The following is a 13,963-nucleotide window of genomic DNA, read 5'->3' as shown; positions in this document are numbered from 1 at the left end:
TTCGCATCTGCAGAGGTTATTTTTAGAAGAGGGGTAACCTGTTCTGTTGTGAGGACAGCTGGGAGGGAGCCTTGACTGAGGAAGAGATGAACTTGCCTAGTCCAATAAGAGAGAATATTGGCATAGAAATCAATGGTGATGACACTAGGATGGGGTCAGAAGAATGGTTTGGTTTTGAGGATGCATTTGAGGAGGTCATCTTCCGACATGGCGGCAAAGTTCTGCCAAGTGACTTTGGATTTTCACTCCTCAATGGGAATGGGGAGGGTGACCTGATCCACCAATGATTTTACCTTTTCATCAAAGAATATAACGAATTCTGCTGCTTTTTTTGAAGCATCCTCAGGATTGATGGTTTGGGGAGAGCAGTTTAGGTTTTTAATAAGGTCAAAACATTTTTTGGGTCTGTTTTTGGCTGAGTCGAGGAGGGATATGAAATATGATGCTTTTTCATGGAAGATGTGCTTGTGGTATTTGGATCTTGCTGAACATAAATGAGAAAACTTGGAGATGGATGGAGATTGTCTCCAATGGTTCCCCAAGATTCTAAGGTTTTTCCTTTCATCATAGAGAGCTTTATTGAACCAAGGTGCTAAGGGGGTGGGTCTTTTCCTTTTGCTTTGGAGTGGAGCGACTTTATCGATTTCGACTGCTAGTACTGAGAGGCAATGGGAGATGAGATCGTTGACATCCACGTTAGGGTCTAGTCTAGGAAGTGAACGCATAGCAGAATCACACAGAGTATCAAGATCAATGGTTTTAGTGTTGCGGAACCAGGTAAAAGCCCTTTTAGGTTGGCCGAGAGTTATAACGTGCGAAAGGTGAAAAAGGAAGGGAATGAGGACATGGTCTGACCAGTCTACATGGATAGGGGGAGCAATAGTAAGCAGGTCTGATTTAGAAATAAAAAGGTCCAGAATTGAGCCCTTGGCGTGTGTAATTTCTGAGCAGTGTTGGACAAGATCATTTGCTGAGAGAAAAGTGCCAAGCTTGTTGGCAGCTGAGTCTTCCCAGGAGATCCAGTGGAGATTAAAGACACTCAGGAAGATCTGCCTGTCACTTTGAGAATATTGGTCACTGATGAAGTTGGTGAGTTCCTCCAAGAAGGAAGAGCTGTTAACGGGCGGGTGGTAGATGACATGGAACCTGAAGGGTGAGCCGTGATGTACTTGAAGTTCTAGGGATAGGCATTCGAATGTACGGAAGAAGATGGCAGGAAAGGATATAATTTGAAGAGAGTTTCTGATGATAATAGCGACACCTCGCCCAATCTTGTCTGTTCTGTCGTTTCTGAGGATATAGTAGTCTGTAGGTATCAGAAAATCGAACAATGTATGGGAGGAGTCATTAACCTCTTCGGTGCTCATGACGAGACCAGGTCGTCATGAGTCACAGTGGAGCTGTGCTCATGACGAGCTGGTCTCATCATAATGGCTCCGCTCCACCCACGCACGATTGATTCCCCACCTGTGCAGGCAAATTAATCAGTGGGCGGGGTCATGACAAGAACAGCTCGTCATGAGCACAGCTGCACTGTGACTCATGACGAGCTGGTCTCATCACGAGCACCCCGCCCCCACTGTGGGAGAATTACTCCTGCAGGGAAGGGGCTAGACCAGGTCTCAGTGAGGAAGAGCATGTCAAGATTGTAGTGGGTGATAGTGTCAGAGATGTCCAGTTTGTGTTTGATTGCAGATCTGCAGTTGTGGAGCACACAATGTAGATTTGACAGAACTGTTGTGGTGATGGGAGTGTTTGGGCTGTTAAGGGGGACAGGGATAAGATTATTGTATGAGGGTGTCAGGGAAGAAGAAGAAGAAGGCTGATTAGTTCTGACAGAAGAGATGGTCTGAATAGTGAATGGAGTAGAATTTTTAGGAGAGGAGAGTGGAGAGGGATTGATGTTGGTAGTCTTGTAGCTAGCCAATAAGGGGACACAGGGTTGTGAAGCATAGGAGGAGGAAGGGGAGGTTGAAGAGAGATGGGAGGTGTAAGAGAAGAATTAAGGGTATGAGGGAAGGGAAAGAGCGGAAAGGGATGAGGAGAAGTGGGGAGGAAAGGGGGAGGGTAAGGAGAGTTGATCAGTTGATCAGGTTGTAAGAAAGGTGGATTAAGTAGGGGAAGATAGGTAGGATTAGGGGGATTAGGGGGCAGGAGATGGCATTGGACTATTGGGAAGATGCAGGGTGGGGAGGGGAAGCCGGAGGTAAAGCAGACGAGATAGGGGGAGATCGAATTGGAAAGGGGAAGAATGGGAGGGGAAGGAGCAAGAGAAAGGGGGACAAAGGGTAGACCTGTGACTCCAGGGAGAGCGGTCCGAAGGAATATAGGGTAGTCAAGGGGGAGGAAAGGAGAAGAGCTAGAAGAAGAAGAATCGTGGGCGATCATAGTCCCATGGGTGGGACAAAGGGAGTGGAAGCGGTGGTCAAGGAGAAAGAGACAGGAGTCTGTAGCTTGGATCAGGACAGTGCCATTGTTATAAAGTGTAATGGTGAGAGAACCATGAAAGCAAGTGGAGGGGGACATTTTTAACAGCTGCCCATGCGGGATAGAAGAGGAGGAGGAGACATTGAAGAAATTGAAGAAGATGGAGGACCAGGCGGGATGTCGTGAGTGAAAAAAATTAAGTCATTATTTAGCTTCCCTAGACGCCCATTATAGAATTAGTCATCAAGAGGGAATCAGGAAATTGTTAAATGGTGTTATGCTTGAACCGTTTTGCTGCTGCTTTGAACAGATTATGGGGATAAATGACTTTGAAGCAGTTAACTCCAGACTTATTTCAAATGGAAGCCATGATAAGGAGATGGGGGGATGGGGGTTGTGGGGGGTAGCAAAAGGGTCCACTAGGGTAGCGATAGAAAAAAGAAGTATAATAAGAGGGGGCACATATTCAGGAAATCAAGTGAAAATAATCCGAAAGGAGTGAGGTCAGGTCAGGACCAAAAAGGAGGTACTATTGGCCACCAGAGGTGCACCAGCTGACAAGTAAAGAAGAGAAGACCCGGACTGGTGACTGATCAAAACTGTTCCAGGATGGCTGCCGCATTTGCTCAACCAGTGCGGCAGTTCGTGGGAGTCTCTCCTTTGTTTTCATGGATCGACAGGGGAGACCATTTTGGAGAAGATAGCTAACGAGGCTAAAGACAGGCAAGAATAAGATTCCATTAAAAAGAGGTGCCCACATGTGTGGTAAGGGAGAAGCAGCATCTGAATATTTTAGGGGGAACCAGTGGTCAATGCACGAGTGTTGTTAATGGAGATCCCAATTATTCCAGTATGAAGGAATGTGGTGAGTAGTCCTATCAAAGATGGCCGCCACAGATAGAGGATAGAACATTCTTCTTTCTATTTCCATAAACCATTACTCAAGAAGGAAATAATGATGAATATTGCCCTATCCAAGATGGTGGCCATAGTTTGAAAATAGATCATTCCTCTTTCTATTTCCATAGACCCCTTTGTCATGCGTGCGTACCTCTTCTATTTCTAATAGTGGAAAAGGAAGCACAAAATGGGTGCCAGTCTGTGATTTTTATGGGAGAGGATAGCTTAGAACTCGGCCATTTTGCTGATATCGAGTAGCTCCACAAAATGTCAGGACAACTGTGGCAGATTATGTTATGTTATGTTATGTTATGTTATAAAAGCTTTTATATCGCGCTCCGTTACTAGCAAGTATCCTGGCGCGGTGGTTGGGACTAATCTAGGGTAGCTTGTATCCCTTTTTTCCCCAATCTTCCCTGGTTGCCCCCCCAACTGTTGGTCGTCTCAGAAGCCAATACTGCCATCCAGACATGCCATGTCAACCTCTTCTTTTTTGTACACGTTCCAGACATAACCCTAGGTTATATAATAAAACAACTGATGCCATATGCCCAGTGTATGTCTGCTGTCGTCTTCAGGGTGCATGCTCCTCTCCTCACTTCTGGCTTCGCCGGGCTCCGTTACGCCTCTCAGGACCACAGCAGGAGCGGAGGCCCTCTCGTCATCAAGTGGCATGTGTCGGCCTGAAAAGTGTTTTGGTGCACCCAGGCTGGCCCGGTCCACAGGCAGCTAAAGCAGCGTCTATGCAAGGCTAAGCAGCAGTCCCGCCTCACCAGTACTTAGTCTCCGTGCTTCTCCGTCAAGGCTCCGGGGGGGGCTCCGGAACAGCATAAGCAGGGTCACATCAGGGACTTGACAGTAGTGCAGCACCGGCCTGGCGCGGCCCCCTACGGACTCACTGGAATCATCGCCTATGCAGCGCGGTCCATAAATCGCTCACGGGAGATCCTGTTCCTGATTTCAGCAGGCAAGTTGTGGTTGGTTCCAGCGGGAGTAGGGACCCGCTTTCATCAGCCAGCCAAGTGGGTCCTGGTCAGACCTGCAGCATCTTCCAACTCAGCGTCGTCATAGGTCCGGGCGGAATCCTCCTCCAGGCAGGGGGTTAAAGTGGGTGGCACTGGTCGGAAACTGCAGTAGTCACAAGAAAAGAGTAGCATCGGGTAAGGGCGAGCCGAAATATTCACTTTGTTTCTCTGGCCCGGTCTCCAAGATGGGGGACCCGGTCAGTGCAGCTCCACAAACCCTGGATTTCCTCTCTCAGGCATCGGCTTCGAAACACGGTAAGCACAATTTTTGGTATCTGCCAGTGTTAACGTCGACAGTTCGATGGTTCTGGTGCTGGGCCGCTGGGCTAACAGGGATATTTGTTAAAAAATAACGATTCCAAGCGGAGGAGCTCCCATTTGAGGGCTCCTCACCATCTTGCAGCTACTACTGATCCCTACATGTCTAGTCCTTTTTAGTGTGCGTCTCCTGTAAAAACAAATCTTTCCTTTGTGTCTTCTATCTAGTATGACCTTAGGATAAACCATTTTCTTTTATGAATTCGTTTTCCTCCTTCTGTCATGCATTCTCTAAAACATCTCCTTTCTGTTTGTTGATTTTATCATGTTCATGTGCCTCTCCTCTAAAGCCATAATCTAATATTTCTCTGTGTGTTGCATTAAGCATATTATATTGTTTTTGTAAGCCTTTAAATTATCTACTGCTAAATGTGGAAAGTAGGAATACCAAGCATTGTCCATCATTTTTGCTTGTGTAAATTCATGCTTTCTATTAAAGGCACTTGTGATAATACTAAATCATAATTTGAGTAAAAATATTCCAAGTCCTTGCCTATAAACTAGTGAAAGCAGAATACTACAAGAAACTGCATTAGACAAAGGAATGTGATAATATGTGACTTCCTTAGAAACAGAGGTCGGCAAGTGTGCCCAAGTGTTAGCAATCTTTACCATCCATTGAATTAGTGTATTCTTGCAAGAGCCTAGAATGTACATTAGTGAAGCAATCTTCTTTCTTGCAGTTCACAAATGTTTTTGTAAACGCTATCCCTATGTGTATTAGTGACATTGATACTAGGGGGGTTTGAATCAGGGTTTATATATTATCCCACTAATACCATGGTAATCTTTACAACTATTATTACTAAAACCACACATAATACATGTGCACTTATTTCTTATTTAATACATCATTCTGAGTCAGTTATTAGTTTTGATTTGCAGTAGAGGATTAGCAGACAATCTACTTTAAAGCTGGGTTTTTATTCTTCTTAGATCTTCTTTTTCAGTCCTCTTCGTTAATACAGTTCCCTTACAGATAATACTTAACCCTGCTCCGTGTTCTTCTAAAGTGTTATGCCTATTCTACTGTGACTGTCTTCTCAGACCTAGGTTATTCTTCTGTAAAACAAAATTAAAACAATAGCCATCTAATAGGCACAGTTAATAATTGTTTTTCTTTTTGCTATCAGTTCATTTTGCTTTTCAATTGGCTTCTCAATATCAGTGTCCATAAAGTTTTCAAGGGGGTTCTAACAATTCAGGATTCATGTTGCATGAATCTTCCACTGTAACAGCCAGTGCTGCATTTACGAAATAAGACCATGCAGGTGCAGAATATCTTAGGCAAGGGACTCGAGTTCTTCTAGACATCCTTAGAACTTGACGATTTGGATCGAATGAGCCTTCATCCTGTTTTACTCTCTTCATGAACTGTTTCTGGAAATCGTGCTATTGATGAGTTCATTGTTAGTCTCTCCTTTCCGTTGTTTCTTGGCCACTCTGCTTCACAAAGGATTCTTTTTGTCCCAGAGCTCTTCCCTTCACTCGGATCTGGTTCTCCTCCTTATTCGATTTCACCAATATCTTCAGTAGGAGGTTCAATCTCTGCTACCTCTCCTCTGCATCATAAGCCACAATAGAAAAAGGGATGTTTCTGACTGCCTACTTGGCGGTCGCATCATAAACTGGCGGGTGGGACCGCCGACTACTTGTCCGATGGTGCCACTCCTGCTGAGAAGGTGGTCAGACGCTTGTCCATTCACCTTTGTAATAAGGCCATTTGTGTCCATTCTGTCAGGTGATTCAAAAGTGCGATGGTGTAGTACTTACAAGCATCACGTGTATCTGATGCGATCAGTAAATCACTATATACTGTAAAACGGACACCCAAGGCATCTGCAGGTCCTCAAGATTTTATTTATGATCTGATTAAAAATAGAGGGAATATTTGTATACCCTTGAGGAAAGCGACACTACGTGATTGTCTTCTGCTGGAAGACAAAATAAAACAAAATTGCCTATCCTTGTGCAAGGGTGCTGAGAAGAAAGCCTGGCACAAATCAATAACTTTAAACCATTCGCAGAACCGGGAATTTGGAAAAGTATAGCAGCAGGATTTGGCACTATAGGACAGTAAGGTACCACTGTTTCATTGATCCACCTCAGTCCTTGAAGAATTCTTCACTTGCCGTTAGGTTTTTGTAAACCCATTATAGGTGAATTACATGGGCTCCAAATCAATTCTTTTAATATGGCTTTCTGAAGCATGTCTTCGATCACTGGGTGTATTCCTGCAGTAGGGGCCAAATGATAGGATAGTGTTCTGGGAAAAACAGCATTTGGCTTTTATTTGACTTTTATAAGTCCAGTATCTTTCCCTGTAAAATCTCAGACTTCAGCTTTTACATGGTCTCTCAGACCTTCAGGCAATTCAGATATAGTCAGTAAAGAGAACATTTCTACTTGAGAGTTTTTCCTTAACATTTTACATTCAAAATTCTCATAATGGGCCTGGAAAGCTACACTGTCTGGTGTGCAGTTTATTGTGCAATTCAAGTTACACAATAAATCTCTTTCTAACAGATTTACTGAGCTAGTATCATAAACCACAAATTGCTGTTTTTTTCAAAGGTTCCTATTTCTACTGGAACTTCTTTTGAGATACGATTTTACATCTGTTTATTTGTAATCCCAACTACGTGGATCATTTTCACTGAGAGATGTCATTCTGGGACTTCCACTGTTCTAACTGTAGAATGAGTTGCTCTTGTGTCTCAGATATTTGCGTCTACATATAGCCACTCTGATCTACCTCTAACACTGCCCCTAGTATGCAGTCTTCTCCCTCTCTGAGGCACCATTCATTGTGAATGATCAGAACCAAAGTAATCTGTCTCAAAAAAGGGATATTGTCCCACCATGTCCTGATTCCGGTTCTGAAATTGTGGCATTGCATTCTGGAATCTTGCATTAATCTACCATCATTTTAAGGATTATTATTATTATTATTATTATTATTATGATTAAATCATCATTCCCGTTTCCAATGCCCCACCGGATTGCAAACGAGACAGTCAGTAACCTTTTTCATAGCAGCACAGCTATGTCTATCCCAGATCCCACAACTGCAGGATATTCTCCACGGTCCATTCGCCTGCCTCTCCTGCAAGTTCAACTGTTCCAGGACCCTCACCAAACCCACCTCCTCCACACGCAGCCCCGATGCTAACCGCTGAAGTGCATCCTGCTCAACACCCGCTCGGTCCACAGACACGCTACGGAACTCTGGGACCTACTCGACACTGCTTCACCGGACATCGCCTTCCTCACAGAAACCTGGATGAACACATCATCAGCACCCGATATCGCCATAGCCATACCGGACGGCTACAAGATTACCCGTAAAGACCGCACCAACCAAATAGGAGGAGGAATCGCCATCATCCATAAGAACACCATCAAAGTCACGACCAGCGCCGATGATAATCTTGCAACCGCCGAACATCTCCACTTTCAGATTCACACCGACCCTAGGACCACACTTAGAGGCACCCTCATCTACAGGCCCCCAGGCACCCGCACTCAATTCAGAGATGACATCACAGACTTCGTCAGCCCACATGCCCTCGCTTCCGAGAACTACATTCTTTTAGGAGACCTCAACTACCACCTTGAAAACAAACATGACAACAACACCACCGCCCTTCTGGACAACCTGGCCAATCTCGGACTCAAACAACTCATTGACACCCCCACCCATGAAGCCGGACACATGCTCGACCCTATCTTTATCTCCAGCAAACACATCTCCTTCAATCGCACTACAGCCCTCCACTGGACGGACCACAGTTGTGTTCACTTCAGCTACAAAACCACCCTGACCCACAACCGCCCACAACCTATTCCTCGGAGAAACTGGAACAAAATCACTTCCGACCAACTCCTCACATCACTCAACCGAAACCCTCCCACACTCTCATTGGACCCAAACCAAGCGGCCACCAATCTCAAGCAATGGATCACCCACAGCGCTGACGAATTAGCCCCCTTGAAAAAGCACCAGATCAAATCAGCCAGCAAAAAGGCTCCCTGGTTCAATGATGACCTTAAAAAATCCAAGAAGCTTTGCCGCACTCTGGAGAAGATATGGAGAAAAAACCCAACCTCAGACAACATGACCTCCCTTAAGTCAGCCACCCACAAACACCACCAACTGATTCGATCCGCTAAGAAATCAACATTCAAGGACCGTCTCGACAACAACACTCATAACAGCAAGGAACTCTTCAACATCGTCAAAGAATTCACCAACCCCACCGCAGCATCTAACGACATCACTCCCTCCCAAGACCTCTGCGACGCGTTATCCTCCTTCTTCTACAACAAAATTGCCGACATCCACAACAGCTTCGAGAATTCTCCCAACGATCAACCCTCCCCACCCCCCTCAGATACTACTCCGCCAACTAACAACCTCAGCGCTTGGAACCCAATTACCACTGAAGACACCATTCGCCTCATGAACTCAATCCACTCTGGCTCGCCCACTGACCCCTGCCCCCACCACATCTTCAACAAAGCTGACTCCATCATCGCACCCCATCTCCGTGATGTCATCAACTGCTCGTTCAACTCTGCCACCTTTCCAGAAAGCTGGAAACACGCCGAACTCAGCGCCCTTCTAAAGAAACCTACAGCCGACCCCTCTGAACTTAAAAACTACCGACCCATATCCCTCCTCCCATTCCCAGCCAAAGTCATCGAGAAAGCCGTCAACAGCCAGCTCGCCGCCTTCCTTGAATCCAACAACTCCCTTGATCCATCTCAATCTGGATTTCGAGCCAAACACAGCACCGAAACCGCCCTCATTGCAGCGACCGACGACATCCGAACACTCCTGGACAATGGAGAAACAGTGGCCCTCATCCTACTCGACCTATCCGCCGCTTTCGACACAGTCTGCCATTGCACCCTTATACATCGCCTCAGCAGCATCGGCATACAAGGAAAAGCCTTGGACTGGATCACCTCATTCCTTGCTGGGAGAACTCAAAGAGTCCGACTTCCCCCATTCTACTCAGAGGCCACCGAAGTCATCTGCGGCATACCTCAAGGATCCTCACTCAGTCCCACCCTCTTCAACGTCTACATGAGTCCTCTCGCCTCCATCGCGCGTCAACACAACCTCAACATCATTTCTTACGCCGACGACACCCAGTTAATCCTCTCCTCACCAAAGACCCCAACACCGCCAAAACCAATCTTCACGATGGCATGAAAGAAGTAGCCGAATGGATGAAACACAGCCGCCTAAAACTCAACTCAGACAAAACAGAAGTACTCATCCTAGGATCTTCCCCCTCAGCTTGGGATGACTCCTGGTGGCCTTCCGCGCTGGGCGCAGCACCCACACCCACTGACCATGCACGTAACCTTGGCTTCATCCTAGACTCCTCCCTCTCGATGTCCAGACAAGTCAACGCCGTCTCGTCCTCCTGCTTCAACATACTTCGCATTCTCAAAAAGATCTTCCGCTGGATCCGCCTCGAGACAAGAAAGACTGTCACCCACGCACTGTCGACTGGATTATGGCAACACACTTTACGCTGGAACCACAGCAAAATTACAGAAAAAACTCCAGCGCATCCAAAACGCGTCAGCGAGACTCATATTAGACATCCCACGCCAAGATCACATCACCGAACATCTAAAAGACCTCCACTGGCTCCCCGTTAACAAAAGAATTACTTTCCGCCTTCTCACCCACGCACACAAAGCCCTCTACAATCTAGGACCCGAATGCCTCAACACTCGACTGTCCTTCTACAAACCCACCCGCCAACTGAGATCGTCCAATCATGCCCTCGCCGCAGTCCCACGCATCCGGAAATCCACCATGGGTGGCAGATCCTTCTCCTTCCTGGCTGCCAAGGCCTGGAACTCACTCCCCACCCACCTCCGCCTTACCCAGAACCACCTCTCTTTCAGAAAAGAACTTAAAACCTGGCTGTTCGACAAATAATGAACCCCTTCCCCCAGCGCCTTGAGACCCTCTGGGTGAGTAGTGCGCTCTACAAATGCATGAACTTGAACTTGCCGTGGGGCATTCACATTCCATTCAGACTTTCTGTTAATGCAGCTTGTGGTACAACCATTCCCTGCATATTTTCCTGATTTCCTACAAAAGAAGGATTCTGGAAGACTTTCTAAGCCAACCAAGTCTGACCCAACATGAATCATCACTGGAATATTTTACATAATGCAAGATCTCGTCTAGTGCCTATGTCTGCCAGCAGATAACACTTTGAATAATATGAGCACTGATTTCAGGTTTCAATCCTAGAACAAACTGAGGCACAAAAATCCCCATATCCTTTTCTTCAGGACATTCACACCCACACTGATGTTTAAACACCTGCAACAACCTTTCATGGTAATCATGTCCATTTGCTATTTTTTTAACCAATCTGTATCTCAGGGATATATTTTTCCTTTTATGAAGTTCATAATGGCTTTATTGATGAAGACGGTGCACCAGTTCCTCTCTTTCTTGTGTAGTTCTGCCTTTGGCCACTGCACTGCTACCTTACATTCTGCCCACAAATCAGCTGGTACCACAATGTCAAGAAACATATTTAGGTCTCTTGATAACAATTTTGAAATCTTTCTGAACCTTTCCACTTGTGCATACCACCGTACTGGTTTGTCTCTCAATTTTAAAAACATGTTTGTGAATGCTGGCAAATTACTTGTACTCCATGGAACATGTACATAGGTACCTCTAACTACTTCCCTCAATCGATATGCTGCTGCCTCATCCACCCCATCTAGTTTTTCCTCGGCCTCTCTGTTTTTCTTTTTGTGTTTCTTTGTCCGCCTAAGTGCCAACTTTTCTACATTCTTCCATTGTGTATGCATTTAAATAATTTAGTAACATTCAAATGCATTCCTGTAATCCTTATGTTTTCTATTGCTTTATAATCCAACTTGACTCTATAGCTACAATTTATACTCACTATATTCACATTATTAAAAAGATCCACATCATTCTTCTTTGCTATCCCTGACAACGTGTCATGTATCATGGCAGCTCTCAGAGTAATCTCCTTACACAGGTAAGTTAACTCATGTCTCTGATACTGATCCAGGTGATCATACTCCAGGCAACTCGTGATTAATTCTTTCATTTCTATTTTTAATTTAGGACTGTCCAATGATTTTTCTTTTCTTGTCTTTAACTCTTATGGGGGCTATGTGGCATCTGCAATTCTCTCCTCTGTAAGTGCTTTAAGCCATGCTGGTAAACCTCCATCTTCATTACCAGGCAGTTAATTTGAAGCAAAAGGAGTCTTAATGGCTCGGGTTCCTCCTCTATCTACTAGATCCTGCAAATTTTGTGGGGTTCTCCACAGAACTTACTCTTTATTTTGGATGGTCTGTACATTTCTAGCAACCGGTGCTGTGAAGACCTATGGTCTTCTCTCAATTTGTAGTGGTGCAGTATCAATAGGAATCACACCTATTGGCCTTCTCAAAGCTGGTGGAGGAATTTGGAAAACCTGTAGTGGTTGTTCATGGGAGGTGTATCTGAATCCAGTAGATCTGTAGCTACAGTTTGACTAGCACTTGCACTCGTCTTTCCTGGGACAGTATATTTTACAGGTGGTGGTGATCAGGAAGACAACATTTGTTCTAATATCTTATCTCCTGAATCAGTATCTTGCTTACCACATCCTTACTCTTTCTTGTACCCTCTAAAGAAAAAAACAGATATAATCTAATTCCTTCAATAATTGCCTTCCTCCATCTGCACTGTTCTTCCTCCCATAGGGCATTTGCATAATTTTTCATTGCTCCCCATGTCCTTCTCTGATATGTCTCCTTCTCTTTTTCCCTCACAATGTTTCCCCAAGCATTAAAAGCTTCATATTGCATGGGTCAAGGTGGTGGCTTCATCGCGTACAAATGTTCTTACAAATGATCCAGGGTTCTGGTGTTAAATGCCCCATACCTCAGAAATCTTAAAGCACTCTAATTTTCTGTAATTCTTTCCCATTGTTTTAGCAATAGACATGAATTTAATCCATGTTAGGTAGTCATAAAATATGTCGGGATACCCTCAGGAGTGTCTCTTCACGCTTTCATACAGGAATAGTGACATCACCCCTAAGAAATTTCTTAAAAGCCTTAAAACATTTCTTAGTGACAGTTGAATCTTCCAAATTTTCACTCAAATGCAAATATTTTGATTCTCTTATGTATACGTCAAATTTTGTTCACTAATTAAAAGACAGCTTATATACTTTACCAAATCAGAAAGAGGAAGTCAAATCAACAATATCCAATCACAATTCGGCACAGGAAACCTTCTAACCAATAACCACACAAAAGTACACCAACTTTCCAATCCAAGTATGAAACACTGTGACATATGACTCACTCTTCAAATAACCTCTTAAATAACATCTTGCTTCCTCTTCTAAGGAAAATTAAGTATCTCAATCACCCAACAATATTCTACACTCGCATGTGACTTCTCGACTAGCAAAAATTCACACAAATGAATGCAGCTTCACCTGTTTGCGCAATAAGGCTCCACTAACATTAACAGGGATTAATCAAACACAACAGCTTGTCCCTAACGTTACCAATGGAAGTGATGGTACTCACACTCCACATCAACTTCTCCTGCAAAGAAGACTGTAACATTTGTTATTACCCTGGAATCTTTCGACTTCAGTGAGCCTGAAATCAACGTCTCCTCTTAAAACAACTCTTTGATATTTCTCATCATTCTTCCATACATCCTGCAAGAAAAACACATAGAACCACTACACTCACACCGCAACATTTTCACCCTAATAATACTCACACCATCAAAACCACAACCGCCAAACTACAACTGCATTTGGAAACTGCTTTGACACACCGCCTGGATCTGGAAACTGGAAAGAGGGATTACTTTTTATAGGTTGTCTACTCATTTTAATGCTCCGTTGAGGGTGTTAACCACTTTCTCTGCTACCAGAAACTGCGGGAGCCTGAGGATTAGCCAAGGATTGAATCTATGTCTAAACATCCAACTTTCAGACTTCGTCCCTTGGGAAATCCTCATGAAAAGGTTGGTGGACTTTGCCGCAGTCTTAGAACCGAGGTAGAAAAACATCACAAACTTTGCTTACATCATCAACAATGTTCAGTCAATGATGAGAGGTTGGTGAAGTTTTCAACACCTTTATTTATCTTAAAGAGTTAGTATCATTTTTGTTGTCTTTATTCAGATTTGTCGGATTACAGAAAGGCCATCGAAATTTGATTGGTGTCAGCATAAATCAATACAAGATGTTCTA

The 13,963-nt window shown here is 44.5% G+C and overlaps 1 protein-coding gene across 1 annotated transcript in view; it reads right to left on the bottom strand.

Moving 5' to 3' along the window:
* The window catches only part of KCNIP4 (potassium voltage-gated channel interacting protein 4), a 1,100,610-nt gene that overhangs the window by 240,554 nt on the left and 846,093 nt on the right, over positions 1–13,963 (bottom strand). The gene's annotated exons all lie outside the window — the stretch shown is intronic.

This window comes from Lissotriton vulgaris, chromosome 3_2, assembly GCF_964263255.1.
Source record: "Lissotriton vulgaris chromosome 3_2, aLisVul1.2, whole genome shotgun sequence".
In the NCBI taxonomy this organism is placed as follows: domain Eukaryota; kingdom Metazoa; phylum Chordata; class Amphibia; order Caudata; family Salamandridae; genus Lissotriton; species Lissotriton vulgaris.
Note: the sequence above shows the minus strand (reverse complement) of the source record. Positions and strands in the feature narration are given on the sequence as shown.